The sequence below is a fragment of the Canis lupus genome, chromosome 12, assembly GCF_011100685.1.
Source record: "Canis lupus familiaris isolate Mischka breed German Shepherd chromosome 12, alternate assembly UU_Cfam_GSD_1.0, whole genome shotgun sequence".
In the NCBI taxonomy this organism is placed as follows: Eukaryota; Metazoa; Chordata; class Mammalia; order Carnivora; family Canidae; genus Canis; species Canis lupus.
The window spans coordinates 3,381,367-3,394,422 of NC_049233.1; the positions used below are offsets into that span (position 1 = coordinate 3,381,367).

At 53.9% G+C, this 13,056-nt stretch overlaps 1 long non-coding RNA gene across 1 annotated transcript; it reads right to left on the reverse strand.

The window, feature by feature from the left end:
- Positions 1 to 355: 355 nt before the first annotated feature.
- LOC111098226 lies at positions 356 to 10,342 on the reverse strand. Its single transcript, XR_005367580.1, has 3 exons — positions 4,426 to 10,342; positions 2,295 to 2,406; positions 356 to 909 (listed from the first exon to the last, which is right to left on the reverse strand). It is a non-coding gene; the product is annotated as an uncharacterized LOC111098226 (long non-coding RNA).
- Positions 10,343 to 13,056: the final 2,714 nt, after the last annotated feature.

The following is a 13,056-nucleotide window of genomic DNA, read 5'->3' on the forward strand; positions in this document are numbered from 1 at the left end:
TGATCCCAAGACCTGGGGATTGTGACCTGAGCTAAAGGCAGACACTTGACTCAGCTGCCCAGGTGCCCCTCTACTCACCTTTTAAAGCTCAGCCATAGTGGTTGCCGGGGCAGGGGGTGAGGGGGAGGTAGGGAAATAGGGACTACAAAGGGACATGAAGGAACTTTCTAGGGGTGATGAAAGTGTTCCATATCTTGGTTGGGGTGATGGTTACACACATATGTACATTTACCAAAAAAAAATTGTTTTGAAAGAATTTATTTATTTATTTATTTATTTATTTATTGCAGACAGAGAGAGGCAGAGACATAGGCAGAGGGAAAAGCAGGCTCCCTGTGGGGAGCCCAATGTGGAACTTGATCCCAGGACCCCAGGAGATCATGACCTGAACTGAAGGCAGACACTCAATTACTGAGCCACCAAGGTGCCCAATCCATCCTTTTATTATCCCCATTTTTATGTGTGAGGAAATTGAGGCACCGGGTAGATAAGCACCTTACCCAGGGCTGAGCAGGAGGTGGGTGCAGACTCCGGTACTCTGACTCCACCTGGAGCACGTGGCCTCTCTACTGGATCTGATCAATGGCACCTGCTATTTGTATTATGTAGCTCTTTCTCCCTCGCATGATCCCCTGGTGCCCCTTGTCTTTAACCATGTCCCAGAATCATCTCCAGTCTTTAAGGTCACGGTCACAGTTAACAGGACGCTTGCAAAAGCAAGATTTTCTCATTCCCCACAGAGTTTCTGGATGGAGAACAGGCTGGGCCTCATCACCAGGCAAACACCCGCGTTGTGTTGACAGGAGCCAGGCGGATTAACAACGCAGACGGTTCAGCTCAATTCACAAACATTTAGCCAACACCCATGATGTGCCAGGCAGTAGTCTGGCACCAAGGAGCAGGGCAGAGCTAGGAAGATGGAGAAAAAGGTGCCTCAGCTGGGAGATGCAGAGGAGGATCTGAAGGGGCCTGAGTGAGAGAGCTGTGGCAGGCCCTGCCCCACACCCTAGTGGCCCAGTTTCTTGGTTTAACTCCCATCTGGCCTAGGCTTTGGAGGTTTGGAGGTGACATTCGTCATTCTTTTGGGCCACCCAGACCCTAAGAAGTTGGGGGGAGTCCTACTCCAGACGTCCCTGTCTCCCACTAAGGAATCCCAATGCTTAGTTTCCCAGACTCCCTCACAGCCAGGGCATAGGCCTATGACCCACATCCTACCAAGCAGAAGCTATGACCCCAGAAAGCAAATGGTTATGGAGAGGGTGGCTGCCGACACCCCTGATCCCAGGGTCTGTGGTGGCAGAGGTTAGTGCTGTATCCTCAGCGATGGTGCGCGAGATGGGGTGCCTGTGTTGGCTGTTCTACGGTGAGATGTTGGACGATACTATATTCCTTATTGGACAGCTGCCAAACCTGCTCTTGGGCCCTCCCAGGGTCCCTGACTTACGGCACATCCTCTGGTAACTTGGTTTCTGCTTAAACTACTTGGAGCTGCTTGTGGTTGGTGACTAAGAGGCTGGGCTCATGTGTTCAGTCCTCACGGCCCTCATCACCCGACCGCCCCACACACAGCCTCTGCTCACAGCCCAGCAGGGAGCTGGAGATCTCACCACCTTGCTCCTCACTCCTGAGCCCTTGGGACTGAGGAAGAAGACAGTGGAAGGGGTGTGTGGACATGGTGGGTGGGTTCACTCACCCTCTATCCCCACACCCTGCTGTGCTTTCCCTTCTGCACTGGAAGGCTGGGAAGCTACAGGCTACACTTCCCAGGTGCCCTTGGGTCCTGCCATCCAGTGCACTCACAGGAGGCTTTGACTCAGGAGCCGTGTTTTGAGGAGAGGGAGGAAGGGCATGAGTGTCCACTTTACTAGAGTTGATGTCAGGGTCAGTCATTTGAGGGTGGTTTCCTGCTCTGGCACTTTCTGGAGGCAGCAGCTCACTTGGGTAGCCTCGTTCTGGGGTGTGGTGTTGGCAGCTGTCCATTGCTAGGAGTTGTCTATTCGGATCTTCTGGTGCCTTTGTGAGCTATCTGTGCCCCCTTAATAAATTATTTTTGCTGGAATAAGAATCGTGGGAGTCTGCCATCTGCAGCTAAGAGCCCAGTCCACCCTACCCAATGGAGTCCAGCCCTTCCTTGGTCCTCCCTTTGCTCCAGGGGGTCCCCACAGCTGCCACAGCTCCATCAGCTCACCCCTCCAGTGGGAACTTCCTCATGGCTCCTGCCAGGGGTAAGCCGTCTCCCCAGCCATCTCCCCAACCTTCTAAAGACCAGAGCCATGGAAGCCTAGGGTCCTCACCTATGCCAGGGCCTGGGGCTCTTCCCACCACCTTGGCCCGGAGTCCAGAGCACTCGACCTGCACTCACCACAACCCGTGTCGCCTGTCTGGAGAGAGCAGTCTCCTCCTTAGCTAGTTTAAGCAGAAAGGAATATATTACCAAGAGTTCATTTACAGAATTGTCAGAAGAACTTGTGGGAGGGTCCTACTTACCAAGGAAGAAAACAGGCCGAAAAAAAATTACTTGGGGCAGTGGGGCTGGTGGTCAATGTGCTCCTGGGAGTGGCCACATCCCCCTGCTTGCCCCCAGTACCAGCCCCGTCTCTGCCCTGACACCCCACAGTGTGGCTCAGGCTTACTCAAAAGCCCTCCAGGTGGCCCTCCAGCGCAGTGGAGGTCTGTCTGTGGAGTTCCTGCCTTAGCACATGCTGTCTATGGGAGTGACCAAATCTATTGTGGGTGCTTTACCTGTTTGTGAGCTTTTAATGAATACAAAATCAGGTTCCTAGATGGTTCTCTTGACTGATTTTTCCTGCAGGCGTTATGGAGGGCCAATATAGAGACCATGTAGAGAGCATAAGTTCTGAGTCTCTGCTAGTGTGTGTGTGTGTGTGAGAGAGAGAGAGAGAGAGAGAGTATGTGTGTGTGTGTGTGTGTGTGTGTGTTGTGGGGCAGTGTGTGTAGTGTAACCTGGTTACACCCCCTTCCCCAGCCCATCCGGGCCCAAAGGAACACATTCTGGAATCAACATAAAAAATAACAGGGATAATAGGGTTGAACAGACCCATTTCTCCCACACTTCAGAAACTGACATGGAAACACTAAAATCTGGACGAAACTCTGGAGCAATAAACAGATTTCAAAGTAGTTTGAAAAATAAATAGTACACAGGACTCTACTTGCTTTGTACTCTGATATATTCTGCTTGAATTTTTTCTTTTATTCTCTTCTTTTTTATTTTGGTAATACTGGTCATAGCCCATGAAATTGGTCTCACTGCTCGCCAGTGGGTCTCCATCTTACTGTTTGAAGTTCACCGTCTTAGAGCATCTCCCTCCACCTCGGGTTTTATAAAGGCAAGCAGGAGAGACCAGCTGCCTTGTGTGCTTGGTGGGGAAAGGGGGTCAGAGAGAACAGACTCCAGCCTTTGGAGGATGAGGTGATGAGACAGGGCATGGGCTCCTGGGAGGACACAGGGGCTCTTACAAAGCCATCAACAAAGGAGGGCGGATGGCCCAGGGATGCCTCTGGGGAAAGAGGAGACTGGTATCCAGCTGCTAGCCCAGAGGCCACAGCTTTGTGGTCCTAGAAGTGTGGAGGATTTCCTAAGGCAGGGAGGAAGAACTTCCCTTCATTCCTCCCTCCATACCTCCCTCCCTCCCCTTCATCCATCCTCTCTGCCTTCCTTACTCCCCTCCTTCCTCCTCCCATCTCTCCATCTCTAACCTCCTTTCTTCCTCCAAAGCCTGGCTGAGCTGGCTTCCTGTCTGGACCCTGCTCCTCCCTGGCTCCCAGTCTGTGGCTGAGCCCCCTTCTTGCTCCAGGTCTTGGGGTGCTGGTCCTCACTGTCCCTGTGAGCTCTGAGAGTTCCTGGGGTGGCTGATGGCTGGAGCCCTGGGCCAGGGGCCAGAAAGGGCCTCAGAGGCCTGTCCAACGGTGGCTGGGTGATGGGGGGATGGGGGTGGGGTGGGAATCTCTAGATGTTGGGGTTTAATGCTTTCTGCCGCACAGCCCATCCTAAGCATGGAATATTCATTATATGATACCAACATTTAGCTTCAGCAATGGAAATGTCAACTTTAATTATGTTCAAGGAGTCTTGATGGCTCTGGGAATAAATCAATATAAATAATGTTTTCATAAACTCTGAATCATGCTCCTAATAGCATTATATCTATAATTTTAATATTCAAAACAATTTTTCTTTGCATCTTCGCAATTAATTGATGCCAAGTGCTCATTTTTCTGTTTTCTATTGCTGTCACCTCAGAGCCAGAGGCTGGAGTGGGGGGGGGGTGACACAGGGGCACAGGGGCTGTGTCCCCGGAACCTGAGAACATTCCTAATTCTACTGCCCAAAGGGCCAGGCTCCGTACGACATCTCTTCCCCAGAAAACCACCCCCATTCTCCCCACCCATTAGTTTACTCACCCTTCTAGCCCAGTGTCTCCAAGAAGCCTGTTTTGGCCACCACGCCTGGCAGGGATGGGTCCCTCTTTTACACTAGCGCGACATTCCCATTCACGGCTCCCCAGGTAGACAGTGGGGACAGCAGGACAGCAGTGAGAGCTCAGGACTTGTCCACGGTGCGCCACCAGCTGTGTGACTCTGGACAGGTGACAGGTGACAGTGCCAAGGGGTCATCTACGAGGTAGGGTTCCTATTTGCAGGTCACAGAGAATGACGCTGGTGGATATGAGCAGAAATGGAATTTATTAAAGACACCAGGAAGCTCAAACTCTGCAAGGGCCAAACAGTTCTGCCTGGAGGCAATCCACCAGGAGCAGTGTGTGAAATTTGGATGCAGAGCTGGTCCAGAGGACACCACTGACACGCTGAGGTCCTGGCCCTTGCAGTTTGCACAGCAGATAGAAAGGCCTGGATGCTGGGCAGATGCTGAAAGCTCTTGGAAGAATAGCTGGCGTTGGAAACTGGCTGTGGCCGGGCCACCACTGTTGCCCGGATGGAGAACTTTCCCATCTGCAGCCTCCTGCTTAAACACGCTGGGGCCTGGGGCTCTGTGCAGCCAGGCTGCAGAGGAGTATGGAAAAATGAGTATCTACTGGTTGGCATTTCTGCTAAAGTGAGGCAACCTTTCTGCTTATCCTACGAGGGGACCCCAGGCATAAGGAGGAGGCTCAGATGATGGGCAGATTGGACAAACAATGCTACCCTGGCCACAGGCCTCCCTCTGCCTGGTGGTTGAAGCCCTTTTGCAGCAGCATTGGGGCCAGCATTTTCTCAGTAGGGAACCCCACAAATGCAGCTCCCACGGCCTCCTCTCCAATCTGATTTCTGCCCCAAGCCTCTGGTTCGGATTCGCTGTCCCAGGTTGTCAACTCATCTACAGGAAGAATGCACTGATGGGCAAATGGGAGACTGCATTCCTCATGATGGTTATTGTTCTCATGTAAGGAAAGAATTGGCCTTCGGGTTTTTAGAACCTGATTGCTCATGAGGTTACAGCCTATGAACCAGTATCCCAAACCTGTCCCTTCCAAGCCACCAGCCATTTAAGGTCCCTTTTTCTAAGGCTGGTAACCTAGCCCCAGGTCCTGGTGACAGCATGGGGAATATCTGGACCGTGGCTGGCCCTGTCCATGACCCTGACCTAGCAGCACCTTTCCATTCCCACAAGCATAGGACGGTGCCCTCCATCAGTCACCATGCATTTGAGAGCAGAAACGAAAACTACAGCCTCTGTGAAATCACTCACACCAAGGCTTTAAAAAGATCAAGCCCGTTTAAGGATATATTGGAATATCACCTTCACTTTCAAAAATGAAATTTGTCTGGGTGGGACTCTCTGGGAGTTTCCAGACCCTGTCCCTCTTCAGTGATAGTGGGCTGAACGCTGGGCACCTAGGGGTTCTGCACTGTGGGAGGGACAGACGAATGGCTGGAGAGCTACCCTCCAAGTCCAAGACAGCCAGGGAGGGAGGGTTAGGAGCAAAGGGGTCTGTGCTGTGGAGAATATGTGAGCACAAGATTATTCTTTGTCTGGGACTCCTGGGGGTCTAACCAGAGGTGAGTGGATGCGTGGGATAACTTTCTGGGGTCCCTTTCTGGACATTTTTTCTAAAGATGCCCAAAGAGTACAGATCAGGTAAAAAGCCACAGGAGAGCAGGTGACGGGACTGTCATCCCCATGTGCATCATTCTAAGGGATCTGCCAAAGACACCAAATTATATTCCCTTCATGCATGAAGACAAAGAAGGGACATCTGAGAGCTCTTCTTTTAAACCGTGCTCCTCCTAACAAAGAAAGAATGCAAGCATTTGTACTGGAGAGCCGTCCACTTGATTACTACACCCAGGACAACCAATTCATATTATCCCTGAGCAAGATCCTCGGAGATTAACTCGACGTCTCATAGGCCATTCATCTCCCTCGTCCAGGGGTTGGGCAAGCATGTTTGCTCCTGGAGAACGTGATCTCCCAACTTTACCTGAGAAGTTTCTTCCCAACAGCAGCATCGTTTAAGAGTCACCTCCTCTGCCTCTGCCCATTCCTTCTCTTCTCCCTCCTACCTGTCCAGATTTTCCATTATAAGCAGCCGCAAAGGAGGAGGGAGGTCCCAAACAGACTTCCTGAGGGTGTGGGAGCCTCACCCCAGTGAGAAGGGGCAACGAGACAGCATGGCAGCCTGGCATGTACCCTGCAGCTTGAGCAGAGGGAAGGCAGACAGGGAGGAAGCAAGTGGTAACGGGTCACAGTGGGAGGGACAGAGAACCAGGGGATGGAAGCCAGGCTGTGGCCAGCATCAGGTCTGCAGGGTTTGGGGACCCAAGGGGGTCGCAGAACTGCCAGTTTCTTTTTTTTCTGGCGTAGGCTTGAGAGAGAAGCCATGGGCATAGGGTAGGAGTGGGAGGAAGCCAGGAAGGGCTGGCCAGGTGGGTGGTACATAATTGAGATCCTGAAGGGAAGGTTCTGGCCCTCCCCCCTCCCTGGCCTACCCTAACTCCTGGGCAAAAGCAAAAGTGGGGGACTTCCGGGGGGGCCCTGTCAGGGATAGAACTCCTCACCCCATCAGGTCCGGCTTGTGAGACCTCAGAGACCGTCCAAAAGGAGAAGCCTGGGTAGGGGGTAGCTGAGGGCCTGATGCATGGCCCAGAGCAGTGGGCAGGTGCTCCAAAGAGACCAACGTCATGCCCTCCTGCCAGCATGAGTGCTGGCCCCGGGAAGAGGTGCCTGGCTGCCTGGAGCATCTGGGTGAGAGCCAGCTCTCTGAGAGGTGGCCCCATAGCTGCACCTGCAGGGTAGCTCAAAATGGGTTGTTGGCAGGCTGTCTGAGCCTCCTGGGGGGTGCCAGGGCCGGTCACAAGCCGACTGGAGAGAGGTTTCTGGGGGAACTGTGTGCAGAATGGGGGGATTGTGGGAGTGCTGGGCAGGCCAGTGGCAATTCTGTGCTGTTTGTCATCTCAAGCCCTTATCAGGCACTCCCTTCCTCTGCGGAGGGCATCAAAAACTGTCTGCAGGGGTGAGGTGGCAGGAGGAAGGAGGGTCCCAGAAAGCCGCCCCTGCCCACCCCCCCCACCTCATTTTTCCTTTTCCTCTCCAACCACTCCACTGGCTTTAAAGCCTGCAAAGGAGTGCTCCTCTCCTCCACCCCTCCAGCCCAGAGATGCCAAGGTTCCGAGGCAAATGTGCTTTCCTAGGAGGGGCCTCTGGAGCCCTGTGGTCCTCCTGTGAAGCCCTGGGGGCTTCGAGGCCCAGGATCTGCGCTAATTCTGTGCCAGCCCACAGCTGGGCAGACCCCGGAGAAGGAAGCTGTGCTGCAGAGTGTAGCCAGCTCAGAGCAGAGCGCAGGCCTGTGGGGCCTTCTCCTCGGTTCCTTTTTAAGGGCTGGGCCCGAAGGGGAGCCTCGCTTTTGGCTCTTCTCTCTGGTCTCCGCTTCCCACCTCCCACCTGACACCAAGCCCGGATTCCACCTTTTTTCTCCCTTTTCTCTCCCACATCCCAGCTGGTCAGAAACAGTATGTCCCAAGGGAGCTCTGGCCCTTAGCAATGTAAAAAAACGGGTCTGTTCTTAGAAATACAGTGGCCATTTGGCCAGCCCTGGGGATCAGTTCTGTCCTGGTAAGCCACCTTCCCAGGGATGGCCAGAAAGTGGTGCTTCCTCTCCTGCCAGCTCCCTCCCAGAGTCATGGCTCCATCTGCTTGGGCTCAAGGCATTGCTGGGGCTGAGGTCCTGAGGCAGGGAGTGACCTACCACAAGTCCCTCCTGCCCTGAAGGCCTGATTCTCCTCATCTGTAAAATGAGTGGGGAGTGGACCCCATCATCTCGGTGGTTCCTTCTAGCTAAGAAATCTCTCTGTGATGATGCTGGGGATTGGATAGCCTCAGTGGCCTGATTGATAAAAGGTGGAGACTAATAAAACCATTGAGATGTGAAGTGTTGAGTGTGAAGAGTACTCCCTCTGTCTTTTCTGGAATGAACATGGTTAGCATTAAAGGAAGGAGGGCCCTGGCCAGGGCATGGGGCAGAGTCCAGCCGGCACCCAGGGCTCCCCATGCCCCTCACCCCCGGCTGCCCACCCTTTGGGGTTTTGGGAGGAAGCCATAGGAGGCTCTATGTCTGGGTGCTGGTCCACAGGAAAGGCTTACGCAGACACTCAGAGACTATCTTCTGTTGAATCATGAGGACCGGCAGCAGCTATGACAACCAGCCATGGCCCTGCTTGCCAGGGAGCAGACTCAGGTCTGTACAGAGTCCTTCTTGTGTGACAGGAACGGGGGGCCTCCCAGGGGCTGTCTGTGCAGAAGGGTTAAGCCCTGGTGGAAGGGCCTGGTCAGGCTTGGGTGAGGGAGAGCAAGCCACCACGGAGCACACAGCAGTGGGATCTGCAGAAGAGGCAAGTCGCTGGGGGACATAAGGAGCCCCAAAGCCAGGTAGCCACGTCTCCACAGTACAACAAGCGATTTCTTGGAATACTTGTGGAGAGAAAGAGGGCATTGATGAGTGCAATAGGTGCCCCCACCTTAGAGTCTAGAAGTGAACAGCTGGGGTCCCGGCCAAAGTCCAGGCAGAGGGCAGTTCTAGACTAGGAAGTCCATGGGGGGAAGGGGAACTTCCACACAATTAGTCACCATGCTTTGTACTATGTGACTCCACTGACAGGGCCAAGGCAGCCCCCTCTCCCCTGGGGTGGTGACCCAGTTTGAGGAGCAGCAGAGATGGAGATGCAGTCCGGGAGCCTGGTAGGGCCATGCCTGTGTCCACGTTCCCAGACCTGCTGTGTCCCCATTGACCCCCTTTCTCATTTCTGGAGGAAAGGGAGCCCCCTTTCCAACAGCTGTAAGATTCTTAGAACATGGGAGCAGAACTGAAAAGATTCTTAGAATGCAGGGAACAGAACTGGAAAGGCCCTTAGGATGAAGGGAACTGCAGGCACCACTGCCTGGGGTACCCGGGGCAGAGTCCCTCCCTCTGGGCTTGCCTGCTGTGAGCCCGGTTGCAGGACAAGGCTGGCCAAAAGCGGAGGTGTGAGTTCACAATGGAACAATAATAGTTCCATTCAGATGTTAACCTCCCAGTGTTGGGTATCATTTCTGCATCATCCTACCAGGTCTTTCATCAGTCCAGGGCAGCAGCCAAGATAGATTATTTATCTCCACTTTACAGCTGAGGAAGTGGGCTTGAACAGGTTACGGACCTTCAAGTCCCAGAAGCTCCAAAGGTGGGATGGCCACCAGGGGGCTGTTGGCCGACACACAGGGGACAGTCAACTCTCCCTCTGTCTTCACTCACTTTTCTCAAGACCTTCCACAGGTCTGACTCCCTGCACACGCAGAAGGGGAGCATTTCAGAGAGGAGCTGATCATAGCCCCTGGCTGTGCCAACCCTCTTCTACGCTTCCTGTGTCCTGAAGGAACTGCCTCCCAGCAGCTAAGCCACCCAAGGGGTCCCCAGAACACTGCCGGCCCGGGCCGCCCAGCAGCGGGGGCCTGGTGTGTGTGGCTGGGGCACCACCACCATCACAGATGGAGCCCCTCGGCTCGTTGTGGCGCTCTTTCATCTGTACTCAGTACTGTCAACCCGTTTTCTGCACAGAATGAAGATAAATGGCTTTGCTCTGGAAAACTGCATTTAGCATCTCATTCTTTTTGTGGGGCAGGGAAGTTTCCATTGACAAAGCATTCGTATTGCAGATGGCTTGCCATATGCCACATTCCCTCTCGCTATCACCTTATAAGCAGATTCTGGCAGGTTCCAGGAGTAAAAGCTTAATTAACGAGTGGTGTGTACAATTATGTACTTAATTATCTACTGCTTTCCCTTCTTTGTTGTTTCTTGGTTTGCAAAAGTTTGGTAACAATTAGAGGCAACTGTTCCCTAATGCAATTTCTCTCTGCTTCTCTCTCTCTCTCTCTCAATTTTGCCCTTTGGAGACTGCCAGTGGGATGAGAGGGGGGCTTCCTGCTTGGACAGGCAAGCTCAACGTGGCCGCGTCCCAGACTTACTGACCAAACTTCCTGGGGGGCGGCCCAGGCACAGGAGTTTCTAAGAAGGGTCTCTAGGATGCTGATCTGCAGTCCAGGCTGGAAATCCAGACCTGGGCCTCCCTGCTGCTGGCTGGATGGGCAGTCAGGACCTGTCTTGGTCTTTCTTTGTCTCACCCTATTGGTCCATCCTGGGGAGAGTGAGTGAGGCTGGATCAGGGTAGCAAGGAGAATGGGAGGTGCTTACAGTGGGAGGGTGGATGGGGGGCAAGAGACACACACTTCTGTCTCAGGGTAAGGACAGGGGCAACTTTAAGGAGCAGAGCACAAAAAGTAAGAAGACTTGGAATGGAAGCCAAAAGGCAGCAATGTGGAGGGAATCTGCTAGGCTGAAGGCAGATTTGGGGGTTAGAAAGGAGTGATTGGACTCCCCTGGATGTGAACCTGCTTGCATCCCATGTGGCCCAAGGGCCAGGAAGCCCAGGCTCTCACACAGGTCATCTATGGTAGGCATCAGGGCAGCGGTGTCCTGTTTTAGCAAACTTCCCTTAGAGTTCAAACTCACTTATCAACACGTGGTGACAGAAGGCCACAGAGCCGACAGCAGAGGAGTCTGAAGCATTAGGGAGGTAGCCCATGTGGCTTTTCAGAGGGCCAAGGGCCGGCCCTGGGCTCCTCAGCCGTAAGATCTCCAGTGCATCCTCCTCCCCAAGCCCACAGATGTTGGTTGAAGCTGGGTGCAGTCTGAGGAGGCAGGAGGGGGGTGGTGTGGGAGAAAGGGAGAAGGTGCATGAGCAGAAGAATTGCAGAACCAGGGAATCAGGACTTCTCTTTCTCCGAGTCAAGGGAAAAACATGATGGACATTTCCCCAAAATGAAGATAGACAGAGGCCGTGCCGGCACCTCAACCAGGAATCATTGGATATGCCACTTCTCTGCACTTCCGTTTCCTGGTCTGCAATGAACAGCAGGGGCAGGAAGAGTTCTTGGGGCTCTGCTAGGTCCCTCACACGATTCTGAGTTCTACAGATACCCCCATCTCCTATTTCTTAGCGAAGAGTCTGCTGGGCTCCAGAGGGCGGTGTGCTGGCAGAAAAAATGGTAGTGGCCAGGCCGGGCCTCTGACCTCATGGTGTCCTGGAGGCCTAGAAAAATTCCCTGCATGTGTTAGGTGCTCAGTTCATGAAATTTTGACAGACATGCCAGTTGCAGCTGCTCCAGGCTCATGATTCCTTCAAAAGATGACCGTCTTACCCCAGAGGGAGAGCCAGAGTTCTCTGTACCATGCCTGGTCCCAGCCTATGGGCAGCCGATCGAGGTCGGCCAGCTTGAGATAATAGCCTGAAGAGGAGAGATGACATAGGGTTTGATGGATTCGGCTTCTCAGAAGGTTGACCTGGAAGCCTGAGGGGTTGAGCAATGGGAGTCAAAACTGAAAAGGATCATTAGAAGGAAGAGGTAGAGGTGGGGTAATGGACAGCTGACACAAGGGGGAGATGATGAGGGAGCGGGAGCCGGGTGTCAGCAGTGGTCCTGCGGTGAGGGGAGACAGCGTGCCCTGGGCTGGCCGACTGGGGGTGACCAAAGAACTCTTCAAATGCATGGCTAGGGAGCCTGAGGAAAAATCACAGTGGGGTTGTGAACAGGAAGGAGGGCTCTTCCGCTGATCCCACCTCAGGGCCAGGGACCAGGCCCCAAGGCCTTCTCGGTGCCTTTCAGCCACAGATAAACCTGCATACATCACTGTATCCCACAAGTCCCATCTAGCCCTCTCCCTTACCCCATCACACTCCTCCCCAGGGTGGGGAAGCTGCCACATGGCTGCCGGCCACCTTCATGGATCAGCACTGGTGGTACAGGGCAGCTCTTCTCCCGAGCCTGCACCCCTGGCCGCAGCTCAGGGCCACATCAGGTCCCAGAGTACCCAGCCCTCCCGCATCTGTCCCAAGTCATTCCTCAGAAGAACTTCAAGAAGACCCTGACTATTTGCTGCCCATGTATGCCGTGGGCACCTCAGATGCGGTGGGGATGCGGCTAGGGAGGTCAGAATGATGTTCATCACCCCTGCTGAGAGGGACGGTCCATGACACTCTGGGGACTGCTGGAAAAGGTTTGGAACTCTGCCCTCCTTGCAGAGGCGGAGCTCAACTTGCGTCACTCATGGGGTCAGGCTGGGGCTTGGGGACTGTGTGCTCAGCTGGCCTTGGGGTGAGTGATCAGTGCTCTTAAACCTGGTGTCACTGAGGATGAAGAGCAGGGGAGGAAGCCCCATGTAACTACTCACTCTTGTGGGTGATTGTCATTTCTACCCCTCCACCAGAAGCTCACTCCTTTAGCCATCACCCCCACCCTCACCCCAGGCAGATTCACCTTGTCATGTGTAATCCCTCCCCAGGTGTGCACGTAGCACCTCCGGGTGGGGAATGGTTTCCACCTGAGCTCACCAGCCCCGCCCACCACCCTACCTTACAAGCTGGTCCCCAGCAGCCCCAGTCTGAGCTTTGTTGCCATGGCGACATCAGGGTTGCTGGGAAGAAAGAAGGGCCCACAGGGAGAGGGGGGCAGCCCTCTGAACATCAACGAAAGTGCGAAAGTGCGTGTTCTGGCCTCTCCGGCTT